The 17,724-nt window shown below is 32.6% G+C and overlaps 1 pseudogene; it reads left to right on the forward strand.

Moving 5' to 3' along the window:
- Positions 1 to 14,097, forward strand: part of LOC132034562 (feruloyl CoA ortho-hydroxylase F6H1-3-like) — a 15,628-nt pseudogene extending 1,531 nt beyond the window's left edge.
- Positions 14,098 to 17,724: the final 3,627 nt, after the last annotated feature.

The following is a 17,724-nucleotide window of genomic DNA, read 5'->3' on the forward strand; positions in this document are numbered from 1 at the left end:
ATCGGTTTATTTGAATCAATTTGCAAATTTTCGTCAAATGAAGTGTAAATTTGTTAACTTTCATAACGATAAGGCCATAAAAGACAAAAAAAATTGTATTTTTTTTTTCCAATTCTAATAGAGGATATTTTTAGCTATTAAAATAAAGTAGAGGAATATTTTTGACCCTTTTCCCATAAATTAATTTCAAGACATGTTTAATTGGTTCGGTTCAAATATTTGTAACATTGGATATTTCGAGTAAAAAAGAAAAATTACGGCTAACAAATGATATATAAAAACCGATCAGATATACAATGGGTAGAGTTCTCTAATTTTATATTTATAGTGTGATATAGATAAGAATTATATTGGGAAACTTACACTCTATGTCTACTGGGAGAAAATATTTATGCACTTTAGCTCATATTTTGAGTTTGTTACCCGATTTAGCCCATATTTGTGTATAAACACCTTTTATATAAAGTTGATACATTATGAATAATGTTTCCCCCAAGTATAATATTGTATAATATAATACAGTGTTGTATAAAACTGAAAATATGGGCAGGGGCAGCTCAACGAAATTGGTGACCTAAGTCAAACCTCTATTAGAGGCCTTAAAAATATCTAATAAAATTTTACATATTCTTATTCTAAATCCCCCCCCCCCCCCTTTTTTTTTTTTTTTTTTTTTTTTTTTTTTTGTGAAGATGGTATATAATTCATCTTGTATATCTTGATTATTCACTCAATTACATGATAGCTTCACGATTAGAGATATTTAGTAACTCTATTCACTAAAATTTAAATAAACATTTGTGTAAGAAACATATATAGACGGTTATGATAATATTTTTCTAACTTCTCATTATCTAATAATCTCAATTTCATAATACTATGTAGATGTCAAAATAATTTCATACATTTAGAACAATTCAAGTCTATTCTGAAGTAAAAAAAATGGTTTAATCCAGTATTTATAAGAAATAATCAACTCTACAAGAGAATTCATCTTTTTAAAATTATCAAAGTAGTCATCAATTTGTTCACTTTTATATATTGCATAATGTTTATTACTCTCTAATTTATATGAAGGTGTTTGATTGGACACGAAATATAAGAGACAATAAAGATTTTTAAAATTATTGGTTTAAAATACACCCAAGAAATTTTGTAGCTATAAATCATCTCATTAAAGGTAAAATGAGATGTCATTCTTTTTTGGACTAACTAAAAAATAAAGAATATCACGTAAATAGGACGGAAAGAGTATAAAATTAGAATTATTTATTTCAATAACCTCTATCACATTTCAAGAAAAGAAGTATAAAATCTAGTCTCTTTTATTCATAATTTTATAATATACTAGTATAGTGTATGCTCTTTGCGCGTGACCAAAACGCGTACCTCTTCTGACAACAAACATTATAAAAAAAATTGCATTTGCTACGAACTTCAAAATTAATCAGTTGCAAAATTGCTCATAACTAAATTTTTGTACATACAATTTAATGTTTGATTTTAACTTGGACTCCACAATGATTGCTTCATTTCAATTATCAATTTTATTTTGTTTTATCAAAGCACTGTCTATCTATTAAATCCTTCAATTTAGATATCTTAACAATTAGAATTTGATAAAAACAATAATAGATTAATGTGCATCTGTGTTTAGATGCAAAATGCATCAAACTAATCACAATAATTGATTAATAAAAATGATTAAATTTTAGTCTTTTCCAGAAATTATTATATCATTTTTTTTTAACGTTTATTATATCATTATGTTCAAATAACAGAAAAAATTCAACTAAAGAAAGATATATTTCTTGAAAACGTGCTCTAAATTTCTTTTTTCCCTTTTCCCTTTTCTTGGGTTGATTCTTATTCTTAGTTTTTTCCCTTGAATGTTATATGTTTGTTTGTAATATAGTGATGGAATTTGTTCTTTGTAATTTACGTTTATAGAATTTTTTTTTTTTTCATTCAAAGTTCATAAAAAGTATAAGGCAATTTTAGTCTATATTCTTATGTGCTAGAATAACGATTTTATCCAATGTAAAATTTATTTTTATTGGGTTAAAATCTAATTTTAGTCTATATTCTTATGTGCTAGAATAACGATTTTATCCAATGTAAAATCCATTTTTATTGGATAAAAAGGGCGAACACATTTTGCTAAGAATTTTCGTTACCTTGTCTCAAAGAGTACAATTTTTTAAATTACTATTTTAAAATTAATCCTCATCTCAAGTTCAAATATCATCTAGAGTACTACTAATGTAACTACTTTTAGATGATTATATCAAGCTGGGGCTTTTTGCAGACTTTGAGGAGAATTCTCTTATCAGAAATAGGTGGTCCAAACTAAAGTAATTAAGCAAGCATAAGAGAACTAATAATTCCTTCAGTGAATGAATTGTTTTGTTCTTGTTCTTCCTTAATGATTTGAAGTCATCTAAAACTTAAAAAGATCTCAACATGTCTTGCATTTTACATAATCATTCTAACATCTCTTTGTTTATCACAAACCAAACTTATGATTGTTGACTCCTCAGAACTTTCAACCATTGTCTGTAAGAATTCCTTAAAGTTGAATCCAGAAAAGGTGCATTACTAAGGTGTTTTTGTCCCTCCTACGACTCTTAAAACGTATATGTAATTCTTTTTATACCTATTTCTTTTCTAACGATGTTTTATTAGAATATTAACAATTAGCAGAAACACTTTTGTATACTCTAATCTCAGGTTTGCCTACTCAATTAATGTTTAAGGATAAGTGTTATATCAAAACTTTAATAACTCAAACAATATAAATTACTAACTGAATGTAAGATGCATGAAAGAAGTTGGCAGAGGAACAAAGACAATTATACGATCAGAAGTGGTTTGTGAAATCTATTAACAAAGGTAGATATAAAAAAACAACTGAGTACCTGTGCTGCAGTGCTTTATTACATCATATTATGTAATGAAACAAATAATATAAAATAACTCACCATGAAATAAAGGAAAGAGAGAACAATATTGTTCAATGCTGTCAAATACGTCTGCGTGGATGCGAAACAACTAACTTTAACATTGTTCTCTTCATCTTTATGTCTAAACCCTTGGAGAATAGGTTGATAAATGAATTAACCAACCAGAAAACTAAACCGTAGTATCCACGGAGAGTAAAAAGCTGGGATATTGATGGACGTTTGAAACCTTTTTTAATAGGGACACTAAATAGTAATAAGTTTCCTACTTATGCTATTGTTCTATTTCCTTTTGAATCTAAGCCAATTATGATTTCTTCTTTAATAAGTGTTATACCCCATTTAAACGGGTCAAAGCGGAGTACAACATATTGGAGATTCCTATTTTCGCTTATTTTAAGGAGTCGCCACCTACTTAATTTTAAGGTGAATTAGGGCACCTATTTTATTAACTAAGGTAAAAACCTAACTATACGACTTAAATTCAATTCTAGGTAAGGGTTCTAGATCATCCTAAAGGGAAGGGGTTAGGCATCCTTTAGAATCCGCTAACTACGGTTTACCGGTCAAACTTAGGTTGATTAACTAATGCTAAATAAGGTGCTTTAAATTTCAAAAGGGTTAAGAAATGTTGCTAAAGGTATTTAGGGGAAATATAAGAATGTTGCTTAAAAGAAGATTTTAGAAGAATATAATACTTTGCATAAAAGAGAATTTTTAAATGTTATTTCAAAATAAGACTTATAAGGGTCGTTAAAGTTTTGGAGAATGATGCTATTTAAATAACACTCACAAATATTACTTAAGGCTTAAAAATGCTTTTTAGAGTAAATATAATAATCTTGCATAAAAGGAAATTTCAAATACTATTTAAAATAAAATTATAAATATTGCCAAAGTCTTGATTAATAATGCTATTAAAGTTTACAAAATGCAATGGCTTACATATAAATAGAAACATTTTCGAAGAAGACTTAGCGAGTTTTAAAAAAATTTGAAATAAAATTATATTATAGGAACATAGTGATGTAGAAAAATCATAGACTTATTAAGTAAAATGCAAAGGGGTGATGAGTTTCTTTCCTCAAACCTTATTTAGTTGTATTCGGCTAAATGCGTATAGTTTGATAGATCTTAAGGAAATTATTTGCAAAGTTCTTGAATATACATTTATATATTAATAGCATTTTGAAATCTTAAAGTATTGAAAAATATGATTCCATAGCTCAAAGTATATAGTTACACTATTTGCAAATTAATTATCCTAAATGAATAGAATAAATATTAAATGTTATAACTAGTCTTGACATAAATGAAAAGAATGAAGCTTGTGGAATTAATAGTTAGTTCACTACCCATTATTAAGACTAAGCCCCACTAAATTTCCTATGATTCATCTAAGCTAAAAATGAAATAAAGTGTTAGTCAAAACAACACAAATTAAATGAAATGAAATAAAGTGTTAGTCAAAACAACACAAATTAAATGCAATGAAATAAAAGAGAGGCACAAGAGATGCAAATAAATGGGCTCAGCCCATTTTTGGGCTGCTGTGGACTATTTCTGCCATTGGGCCTTAGCCCAGAAATTTTATTTGCTGTTTTGCTGCGGACTGGGCTGAACGGAGGGAGAATTTGCTGTTTCGTTGGGCTTTGGCCCAAGACCGAATGCGGGAGAGGAACGAGTCGCTCGGACTCACACGCGGTGGTCATGCATAAAAAATGAAAAAGGAAAAGGATTAGTATACGATCAACGGATAATATTAGACGTGCAAAAAATATAAAGAAGAGGGAACTGGGACTTATCTACACAAAGATGTACAAATAGGACATTTTGTAAAAAAAACCAATGGGACATTTTGTGCATATTACTCGTGCATAACTAAAGAAGAGGGAACTGGGTCCTAAGTTGGAAAAGTGCAGCATCAGTTGCTGAGCCGACTTAGCAACACATCAGCGGCTCAGCAACGTCATTCAACTCAACAACAACATCAAGGGCTAATAACATTTACAAGGTGATTCAACTATCCACAGAATCAACAAATCATGCTAGATTTAGTTCTCTCAAGTGAGAATCTTGAACAATTAACAGATAACAAACTTAAATAAACAGAACTCCCCATTTTTAGCAGATATGCACGAGAAGGTCCATTTCTTTAATAGCGCAGTAACTGAAGGAAACAAACAGAGACCAGCTCAAACTGGAAAACAGACCAACCAGACATGTGAAAGAGACCAAAAATTGATGTTGTAATACTAGGATAAACAACTGAGGCTCAAACTTCAAACATATCTATGATGCCTAATCTGATGATAACTTTAGATCACACAAACTTAAGCTTTCGTAGAACAGTTTCTTAATCTCATACCGGTCAAAAGAAAAGAGGGAAATTCTCGAAGATGATACTCAGTCAAGATACATACAACATATAGGTTTGAAAGTTATTCCTTTGGAATATAAGCAGGCTTTTAGAGAAAAGGAGAAAATACCTTTAAGAAAAATAGCAACTAAACTGAATCATTTAAGCAGAATCCAATTTAGCTATTGAAAACAAAACTTTACAATTTGCTATCAAACACAACCAAACACTTCTTCAAGACTACAGTGGGACAAACTTAATACAACTTTGAAATCATACTTTAAATCAAAAGGGCTAAGGCTAAAATTGATGTTCAGCCAAGAGAATTACTAAAAAAAAATGGTTTTGATTGACGCTTACAAGGAATAAAACTTCAGAGAATATCGAACAGTAAGGGGCAATAACAGCCATATGAATCATGCTAAGAGGGACTTAATACTTGGGAAACCACATATAAACCGTACCAAAACAAGGCATTCAAGACAAGTATAAACAATATGCTAGTGCATGCTTAGGTCAGCTCCTAACATTGGCTTTCGCTTATCACATTTGGATAATATGCTAACTAACAAGATCCTTAGTATGTATAGGGGTAGGCATAAATGGTCATAATACTGATTTTGCTGATTGCCAAGAATCTAAACGTCAACTGAATCTGAGTGTATAGCCATATTGGACTGCTACTAATCACCAAAGGACCATGCTAAACGAGTTGATAAATATGTAATCTGAACATATTAACCACTTTAACACTATATTTCTTTTGCAATGCGGAAATGACACATTTATACATCAAAGGAGCTAGACTAACATTGACCACACTCAAACATACATGAATTTGGATTCGACACGCATAAAGACTAGTTGATCAGTACATCCTTAGACTTAACCTTCGCACTAATCAAATTAAATCGAACTAATCATACAGCCCAATCATCAGCCAACACATGAGAATTTAATGACACTGTATTAGATCAAACCAACTAATAAGAAATATCATATAAGAAACGTGGCTTAAATGTTCGAACTGTATCGGCAGGCACAAAAGCATATCTAACTACACACACCGAACTTAACACATAAACACATGAATATGTCTTAAACTGCCAAACCGAGATCAACTAACTATGGAAGAATTGTTCATATGCTTAAACAAACTAAACTAAATTGTCGCAAATAATCGTGCTTAAACACACACATAGACGAACACAGAACATGCAAACAGACTTATCTTTAAAACTGAATTAATAAAAGAAATGGAGGATTACCTGCTTCGGGTGCAGCGAAATGAGGCGTCGAATCTCCGATCTACCTCGAAACACTTCGAAATTCAAACCCGTACGTGTTCAGATTTAAGGCAAATCCCAGAAGCCAAGGAAAACAAAAAATGATGCAATATTTCAACCCGATATCCAGAAATGCAAGGCTGATAAAATAAATTGCTTAGGGATTTTTTTTTTTTTTGGCGACTAAGGAAAACAACCCTTTTTTTTGTTTTCAGAGGTTTTTTTTTAGGCGGCTAAAATCTAATATTTCGAGGATTCCAGCGGCTCCCTCCCAAAACCAGATCCCCTTTTCAAATGACTCAAGCGATTATTTATAGGAATCAACTAGGGTTTTGCTGGGCTTCAAAAATTGGAAATTAGGCGGGATTTTTGGTCAACAACCTCGATGACAAAGATCAGAAACCCCAGGAAGAAAACAAAATCCATTAAAAGCTTTTGTACCCGAAAATAAAAAGAACTGATAAAGCAAAAATTGCTCCACAAACGGACGAATTCTATTTAAAAGTTTTTCAGAACGCCAGCAGAAAAAAGAAAAAGAAAACAACAAAAGGACCTGCTTCAACGGTTGACTCTGGCTGAGCATTAAAATGTTTCCTCAAATTGACCATGCACGGTCTGTTGGGAACGAAAGGAGCCTGCAACTTACTACATATGTTGAACGAGAGACAGAGGCGAGTAGGGTACGGGAACAACGAATTTTCACGAAAGAAGGGAGGACAAGTCTGTCCATGGCTAAAGGTAGGCTAGGGTTTGCCATTTTCGTTGAAAAGGGAGGGGGAGTGAGGAGAAGGGGTGCGACGAGAGAGGGGCTGAGCAGAAGAGAGAAGAGAGGAAAAGAAAGAAATAAGGTGGGGTGCGGCGGGTGTGAAGGAAAAGAAAGAGATTAGGGTTAGAGAAAAGAAAAACGGCTATAGTGGTGTGGGCCGGGTCAAGTTAATAGATTGGGTCAATTAATTAAAACGTGGGCTGATTGTAAATGGACCAGAATATTGGGCTGGGTATTAGAATGGGTGGTTTTGAATTAGCTTTTAGCCCAAATGGTTTTAGGATTTAAATATGGACTGCATTAATATAAAATATGTAATTAGTGATGCTCAGATAAGAAATGAAAATTATATTACGTCACAATAGCCGCGCCACATTTACAAATCCACCGTAAATAAATGCTATTATTTAATTATGCGAAGGTAAATGCGATGCGTGTGTATAAGATGGTAAAAATCTTTTCGAAATGATAAATACGAATAATAATAATACTGATAATAATAACAAAATAATAATAATAATAATAATAATAATAATGATGATGATGATGATAATAATAATAATAATAATAATAATAATAATAATAATAATAATAATGATAATAATTATGGTAACAAAAATAATAACAACTAGTGATGGGAACGAAATAATAAAATGCCGGCATTAATAGAAGCTAATAATTATAGTAAAAATATAAATAATTATATCTTAAATTGCCAAAATTACTCTAAATTTAAATAAATATTTAGGGAAGGCGGGACAAAATTGGGTGTCAACAATAAGGATATTATTAAATAGTAATAAGTTTGTTCTTGTCACGACCCGAGCCGATGAGCCGTGACAAGTGCCCGATCACTACTGACCAAGCACCCTTAAACTCGTACTTGCATCTCGTTGAGCAACATGGTAACCCATATAATTTATAACTGAGCTATACGAACTCCTGTATACATCAAGAACTCGCAACCAGTAAATATATATACATATACATACATGCTGAAGATAACAGTGCAAGCCGACTAAGCCGCTACATATGCTGTACAACAAAATAAGAACCGACAAGGCTACATAACATCTTAACTACACACAACTGTCTACAGACCTCTATGGAGTACGAGCTGTAGAAAGGACAGGACAAGCCCCCGTCATACCTATATATACATGTCAAAATGGCATGCAGTGGATCGGGCAGCTCCTGGAGCGCATCACACCGTAGCCGAGCGGAAGCCTGCGAGTTGGATGCTTTGTCGGCTACCCGAACTGCGGGCATGAAGGCGTGCCCCCCCCCCCCCCCCAATGCGAAACAATGTGCGAGTATGTAAGGCAAAGGATAACCGAACCGAAAACAATACAATCTGTAGGCCAAAGAATAACGAATATCTCACCGATGTCTCATATGAAATGCAATATAATGCTATTATATATCTCACGACCGGGTGGCCGGGGAAACTAAAAAAATCTCGACCCATCGGCCGGGGCAATACGTCTCACCGACCCGTGAGGCACCTGTCTCACCGACCAAGCGCTGTGCTCCGATCAAATGGTCAGGCTAAAGAAAAATATATATGTATATCATGCATATGCTGAAAAACACTGATACTATAACATGTCTCTTCTGTCTCTCTATAAACTCAAGGACATAGGGAGGGGATATGGCCCCTTAGAAAGAATAACATAACACTCGGAAACTATGCCACAATATGACAAGCTCTACCTTGACAAATCTCTAGTCATAAGGTTCTTTTACGCTCCTACCATATATGGTATCATGCCAAGAAAAGAAGGAACAACCTTAACATACCTTTTCAGTCGCCTTAACTTTAACTACTTAACGCTTATCCTCCCAGGCTCGTAAATCTACATTAAAAAGAATTCATACTATTGTTAGGCTTATCGTCATATACTTGTCTTAAGCCTTCAAATAAAATCCTCTTAAAATCTGCCGAAATTCAGTCAGCATTTCCCCTGTATTATCTACTTCCTCCAAATTCCAAAACAACTCCCAAACATCATTAACAACATCAACCATAACGTAATCAAGATACTACATGAAAAACGTATACAAATCCGTCTGAAACTTCCTTCGAAAATCAATCCATAAGCCAACAACATCAACATATCTATCTATGACCTTTATGCCATGTTTTCCCTTACTTTAAACCGTTAAAATCCTCAAAAGAAACGACTTGATATCAAACTCAAGATGAAAAACATACCTTATAACTTAAGAACTTCACCTCACCCAATTCACCCTAAAGCTCATCCACCACAACTTCAATTAGAAGTACGAACAAGCTCCTTCAATGAACTAGTTAAGGATTTTATGGCTTGATTTTCTCTTAATTTGATTTGGAATGGTTTGGAGTCTTTGAAGTGATCTCATAGGGTCTAGAAGGTTCGGTTTTGGTGAAAATATGAGCCCCAAAGTCATGGCCCTTCTTTGTTAGTCGAGATTTGTTGTTAATCTTACAAACCCGAGCTTAATTTGATGTAGGAACTCGTAAATTTGCTATATCTTGGTGTAAGAATATTGGATGAATGTTGTGGGAGCTTCTAGAGAAGTGTGGAGATGAGAAATGGTGAAAAATGAGATGATTTTGATGACTTAAGAGGGTATATATAGTAGTCCAATTCGGTTTGGGCTGATGGGCCGAAATTTGTGGGCTTTTTAAGTAGTTTCTAGAATTTCCGCGTAGGTTCGCAGGCTTCTGGCAGTCCGTTTTAAAACGCCCATAACTCCCTGTTCCGATGTCCTATTGACGAACGGTTTGTTGCGTTGAAACCTACACTTGACTAACTTCATTTTAGGCTCTTGAAACACCTCAAAACTCTTGATATACCAGGAGATATACCTCTCTGAAGTTGACCCAAAGTTCTGCCCATTTTTTTTCCAAATTTTCGACAAACTTATTTTCTTCGATTTGCTTGATCCCGGAACCTTTAGACGTTTGCTTAACACTTGTTAAGAGTATTTCTTAATCTTATAAGGGTTCCATGACCTCTCCGAGCTTACGTTAGTTTACTCACAACGCACACGACGCGAAAATTTTTGAGGTGTAACAGTTCTCCTATTAATTCAATTTTTTCCTTTTTTGTTAACCAACGAAAATTTGGTTCCTATTAAACTACTTGTTCTTCCTTTTACTTTTCTGTCATGTGAATTTTGTGTTGACTAATAAAAAATTATAATAATTTGAAAAAAATAGTAATGACGATTTTGTCTATTGTAGAGTCTTTTAATGAAGGGTAAAAAGTTCAATCAACATTTCTAAGGTCTTTCGTGCTTTTAATATAGTATAGATTAATATAGTATATATAAATAAGGGATAAGGCACCGTTACCCCCCTGAACTATACCCGAATTTGCTACGACACACCTTACCTTTCCCAGGGTCCTATTACCCCCCTAAACTTATTTAAAACGGAATAATTACCCCCCTAAACGCTGATGCCCAGTCTCATATGGGAGAGTGACATACACTCTCCTTGCCACATGTGTATTTCTTTGTTTTCTTCTTTTTTTTTTAATTTTTCAGCTTACGTGTCAATTTTTTTTAAAATAAAAATAAAAAACTGAATTTTCATTAAAAAAAAAAGAGTTTTAAAACCCGTCTTTTTTTTTAATTTGAAAATTTGATTTTTTTTTAAACCCATTTAAAAAAAAAAAAACTAAAAACATGGATTAAAAAACTGAATTTTCTTTTAAAAAAAGGATTTTTAAAACCCTTTTTTAAAAAAAAAAAATTGAAAATTTGTTTTTTTTTTAAAACCCGTTTTTGAAAAAGAAAAAAAAACTGAAAAATGATTTTTTTTTTTTAAATATGGAAAAATGGATTTGTTAAAAATATGGAAAACTTGATTATTTTTTAAAATGTCTTAAAAAATCTTGATTTCATTTTCTTAGGACACTTTTATTTTTCAAATAAAATCGGGAAAAATGTTTTTCTTGCCAAAATGTGAAAAAAGCTGAATTTTTATAAAATTTTGAAAAATTAATTATTTTCTTAACATGTGGAAAACCCGTTTTTAAAACTAAATGTGGAAGACTAGATTTATTTTCAAATTTTTTAAGAAATGCAGATTTTTAAGAAAAAAAATTAATTTTTCCCCTTTTTTATGTTTCTCACTCTCTCAAAGAGAGTGAAACACACTCTCTTTGCCACATCAGCGTTTAGTGGGGTAATTATTCCGTTTTAAATAAGTTTAGGGGGTAATAGGGCCCAGGGAAAGGTAAGGTGTGTCGTAGCAAATTCGGGTATAGTTCAGGGGGGTAATGGTGCCTTATCCCTATAAATAATGTATATAAAATAAAATAAAAATTGGGGCCTTCATTTTGGGGGGCCTAAAGCAACTGCTTTAGTTGCTACCCCCTCCAGCTAGCCCTGAATATGGGTACATGGCGTAATATTTTGTGTTGGGCTGTGTATTTTTTTAAAATTTCTCAAGATAAATAAGGGAGGTATGCGCTATGACTAGGGGTGTACAAAGGAAACCGACAAACCGCACCAAACCGGTAATCCAAACCAAACCGAAAAAAAACCCGACTAATGGTTTGGTTTGACTTGGTTTGGTTTTAAAAAGAAAAGCCCGAACACTCTTGGTTTGGTTTGGTTTTAACTAAAAAAAGTCAAACCGAATCAAACCAATCCGACATTGCATGTATAAAATTTCAAAAATATTTTATACATAAAAATCTTCTTGATAATATAATTTATAAATATTTCTTAAACTTTTTCATAGTTTTTTATCTTTACATATTATTTCAAGCTTGGAATTAGAATTTTGAATGGTCCAATAAGTTTTATAGCCCATAGACATTAGTAACTCAAATAAAACCCAACAAATATCAAATCAATATTAATACTAACAAAAAAAATTCAATTCTAACATTAGGAATAAAAATAATGTTGGATATCTATTCTTTAGTTTTATATTGATTTAGACAGTGAAAATAAATAACTGATTTTTTTTTTAATATTCAGTCATGTAATTAATACTTATTAGCCATATTTATTTAGAATGACTTAATACTTTTAGATTATGATCATTTTCTATAGGCCTTATAAATTAGTCGTATTTATTATAGTGTGACTTAGAACTTTTAGATTATGGTCATTTTATTTTATGAAATTTCATTACTATTTTTTGTTGAATATTTTAGTACAATGTCATCTCTAATCTCACATTTTGTGTTATTTTCTTAAAAATATCTTAATTAGATAGTCGTATCTTACTAGAACTAAAGAAATGTTTGAAGTACAAGTTATATATTTTGTACGAAGACTTTACCGAAACAAACTTGAAAAACTCGAGCAACCCGAAAAAATCGAGAAAACCCGTGGTTGAAAAACCCGACTTTTGTTGATTTGGTTTGGTTTATAGATTTAAAAACCCGATGCAATTGATTTGGTTTGGTATTTGAAAAACCCAAACCAACCCAGTCCATGTACATCCTAGCTATGACCTACAACTTTAGGGAAGCATGTGTAATTAACTGAAAAACAAAGTAACCCAGGGCATTTAACTATAAGTGACTTTTAAGTTTCAAAATTGAGTGGAGGTAACTCAAGTTTTTTTTATTGAGTAGAGGTGATAATTTTTTGATTAGTGATTAAGGAGTTTTGGAGTTGCCCAATAGTTTTGTTTTTAACACTTTGACCCTAAGCTTTATTTTTAACACTTTGCCCTCAAGTTTTATTTTTAACACTTTGACCCAACTTAATAAAATCCTAATTACCTAAAATTGGTGGAAAAAAAAATCCCAAAAAACACACCACCCCCCCTCACCCCGCCACCCCCATCCCCCACCAAAATTTTTTTAAAAAAAGTTTTGATATTCTTTTTTTTGTTTTTTCACTAGTTTTCCCCCCCCCCCCCCCCCCACACCTAAATTTTTTTTAAAAAGTATAGAATATTTTTTTTTTTTTTTGTTTTCTCCTCCCACCCCCCCCCTCCTCCTCCCACCCCCGTGACCCAACACCCAAGACACCTCCACCCTCCCAAAAATAAAATTAATTTTGGTTTTAAAAAAAAAAAAATTTGAAAAGTTTTTGTTTTTTATTTTTTGCACCCCTCCCCCCTCAAAAAAAAAATTCTTGAAAAGAAGTTTTGATTTTTTTGGTTTCTTACTCCACCCATCCACCCAAAAAAAAAAATTTGTTTTAAAAAAAAGTTATTGTTTTTCGTTTTTTGCACCACCCACCCACTCCCCACCCCAAAAAAAAAAAATTCTTGAAAAGAAGTTTTGAATTTTTTTTTTTTGTTTCTTACTCGACCCACCCACCCTGCCACCCCCTCCCCCTCCTCCTCTTTTGTTGTTGCTGCTTTCTTCTTTTATTTAGAAAGAAGTTGCTCAAGAAAAAAAAAACTCACCCGATTTACGTAACTGTCGGACCGAATTTCATTAGTGTAGCATTGAGCATTACGTCATGGATTATTTCTGTTCATTTGGTAAGTAGGGGTTCGTGGTAAGCAAAACAATGTTGTTTTATTTCAATTATTCATCTGGGTAAAGTTGCTGATTTTCCAAAATTTACAATAGCAGTTACAGTTGTTGCAACAAGTGCTAAAGATGTTGTATAAGAGCTTATGAATTTATTGCAACAGCTATTGTAGTTTTTGCAACACTTGCAGCAGTTTATGCAGTTGTTGCAACTTCTGTGCTAATCTGTTGCAAAACTGCTAAAATGTGTATAAATAATTTAGCCTACTTGTTGCAACAACTGTGAAAGTTGTTGGACAACTTCTACTCTTTCCGACAACTCTCACTGACTTGTCGCAACAAGTAGACTTCTTGTTGCAATAACTACATTAGTTTTTGGACATATTTTACAGCTGTTGGATGAAACAGAGACAACCGAAGTTGTCACCAACAACTAAGTGATCAGTTGCAACAACTCTCTTAAGTGATATATATTGATCTTGTTCAAATCACTAATGTATGTTTTGTTATTAATAAGTTCTTTGAAAAATTTCCAACAAGTAATAAATATGTTGCAACAACTCTGTAACATGTTGGGGGTTTTTCCAACAAGTAACAGGACTTGTTGCAACAACTAGTTAGTTGTTGAACATATCACAACAAATAGGAGGACTTGTTGAAACAACCATTTATATGTTAGACTTTATCCAATAAGTGACAGGACTGGTTGCAATTAACAAATCTGTTACAGCAACTAAGTTACTTGTTGGGGTTTGTCCAACTAGTGACACAACTTGTTACAGCAACTAGGTTCGTTGTTTGAATTTTTCCAACAAGTGGAATGACTTGTTGCAGAAACTAGGTAACTTGTTGTGTTTTATCCAACAAGTGATATGTCTTGTTCAACAACTATGTTACTTGCTGCAACAGATACTACAATTGTTGCAACAACTATGATATGATTCACCCATATTTAGTGATCAACAAAGAGAATCAATGATATTTAGTGATAAACAAAGGAAATTAATTATATTTAGTGATCAATATATATATACTTAATCAATTCGATGGTATTTTGAGTCATGACAGATGACCAACTAAGTCACTATGCACTAAATCTAGTGATCAATAGAGTGATTTGATGTGAAATACTTAATTCACCCATATTTGGTGATAAACAAAGGAAATCAATGATATTTAGCGATCAATATATATATATATATATATATATATATATATATATATATATATATATATATATATATATATTTAATCAATTTGATGGTATTTTGAGTCAGGACAGATGATCAACTAAGTCATTATGCACTAAATCGAGTGATCATTAGAGCGATTTGATGTGAACTATTTGATTCACCCATATTTAGTCATAAACAAACGAAATCAATGATATTTAGTGATCAATATATATACTTAATTAATTTGGTGGTGTTTTGAGTAAAAAATAGATGATCAACTAAGTCACTATGCACTAAATCAAGTGATCATTAGAGTGATTTGATGTGAACTACTTGATTCACCCATATTTAGTAATAAACAAAGAAAATTAATGATATTTAGTGATCAATATATATACTTAATCAATTTGATCGTATTTGAAGTCAGGACAGATGATCAACTAAGTCATTATGCACTAAATCGGGTGATCATTAGAGTGATTTGATGTGAACTACTGGATTCACCAATATTTAGTGATAAATAAAGGAAATCAATAATATTTACTGATCAATATATATACTTAATCAATTTGATGGTATTTTGAGTCAGGACAGATGATCACCTAAGTCATATGGACTAAATCAAGTGATCATTAAAGTGATTTGATGTGAACTACTTGATTCACCCATATTTAGTGATAAACAAAGAAAATCAATAATATTTAGTGGTTAATAGAGTGAATATTTTACAGCAACTAAGTACATTGTTGTAATAGATGAGCCATCTGTTGTAACAGATGAGTAACTTCTTGCAACATTTGAGTCATTTGTTGCAACAAATTAGTAACTTGTTGCAAAAGCTTCAGCAACTGTTTGATTTGTTGCAACAGTTTACTCAGTTGTTTGATTTTTACCGACAAGGTCAGGAATCTGTTGCAACAGATTACTCAGCTGTTGTAACCATTTACTCAAAGCAACTCTTTGATTATTTTCAACAGTTGTTTAATCTGTTGCAACAGATGGGAAATCTGTTGCAACATCTGCAACAACTGTTTGATTATTACCAACAGATTTGGAATCTGTTGCAACAGATTTGTAACTTGTTTGAAACTACTGAATATAAGGAAGCTGTTGCAACAGGTGAGGAATCTGTTGCAACAACCTCAACAACTTTTTGATTTTTTCCAACATGTGAGGAATCTGTTGCAACAACTTCTTTTATTATTGCAATGACTTTATGACTTGTTTGAAACTACTGAACATAATTTGAACAACTGAAATACATACTGAACATATAATATATTGATATTGAACACACACACAATATATATATATATATATATATATAATTGCATAATGATCATCCACTATAATCCACCAAGAACATAAAATACAAACTTATAAATAATTGTTCGTCAGGCCCCCTTAGGGCTCCAAAAGTACAAATTAACAGTTGTGATATGTTCAAAACTTAACTAGTTGTTGCAACAAATCCGGTTACTTGTTGGAAAAATCCCAATATGTTATAGACCTGTTGCAACATTTTTATTACTTGTTGGAATTTTTTTAGCAATTTATTAGCAACAGAGCATACATTTGTGATTTGAACAAGATCAACATATCACTTAGGTGAGTTGTTGCAACTGATCACTTAGTTGTTGGTGACAACTTCGGTTGTCTCTGTTTCATCCAACAACTGTATGTCCAAAAACTAATGTAGTTGTTGCAACAAGAAGTCTGCTTGTTGCGACAAGTTAGTGAGTTGTTGGAAAGAGTAGAAGTCGTCCAATAGCTTTCACAGTTGTTGCAACAAGGAGGCTAAATTATTTATATGCATTTTAGCAGTTATTGCAACAGATTAGTACATAAGTTGCAAAAGATTAGTACAGAAGTTGCAACAACTGCATAAATTGTTGTAAGTGTTGCAAAAACTACAATAGCTGTTGCAATAAATTCAGAAGCTCTTATACAACATCTTTAGCACTTGTTGCAACAACTGTAACTGCTACTGTAAATAGTTGAAACATCAGCAGCTATACCCAGATGAATAATTGAAATAAAACAACATTATTTTACTTACCAAATGAACGGAAATAACCCATGAAGTAATCCTCAGTGCTACACGAATGAAATCCGGTCTGAAAATTACGTAAAACGGGCGAGTTTCTTTTTTTCTTGAGCAACTTTTTTCTAAATAAAAGAAGAGAGGAGGGGAAGGGGGTGGGTGGGTGGAGTAAGAAACAAAAAAAAATACAAAATTTCTTTTCAAGATTTTTTTATTTTTTTTGGGTGGGGGTTGGGTGGGTTGTTGGTGCAAAAAATAAAAAACAATTTTTTTTAAAAAATAAATTAATTGGGTCACGGGGGGTGGGGGGGGGGGGGACGAAGGGGTGGCGAAAAAAATAATTTTTTTTTTTTTTTGGGGAGAGGGGGTGAGGGGTGAGAGGAGGAGGAGAAAAAACAAACAAAATTTTTTTTTTTTTTGGGGGGGGGGGGGGGGGGTGGAGGGGTGGGACGAGGTGGGGGGAAATTTTGGTGAAAAAAAAAAAAATAAAAAAAAAAAATTTACGAACTTTTTGTTAAATTTTTTTTGGGGCGGGGGGGGGGGGGGGGGGGGAATGAGGGGTGGGAGGACGAGGGGCGGACTGGTTAAAAAATCAAATAAAAATATCAAAACTTTTTTTTTTTTTTTTTGGGCGCCGGCCGGGGGAGGGGTGGGAGAGGAGGAGGGGTACTGGTGGGTTTTTTGGGATTAAGTT

The sequence above is a fragment of the Lycium ferocissimum genome, chromosome 10 (assembly GCF_029784015.1).
Source record: "Lycium ferocissimum isolate CSIRO_LF1 chromosome 10, AGI_CSIRO_Lferr_CH_V1, whole genome shotgun sequence".
NCBI lineage: Eukaryota > Viridiplantae > Streptophyta > Magnoliopsida > Solanales > Solanaceae > Lycium > Lycium ferocissimum.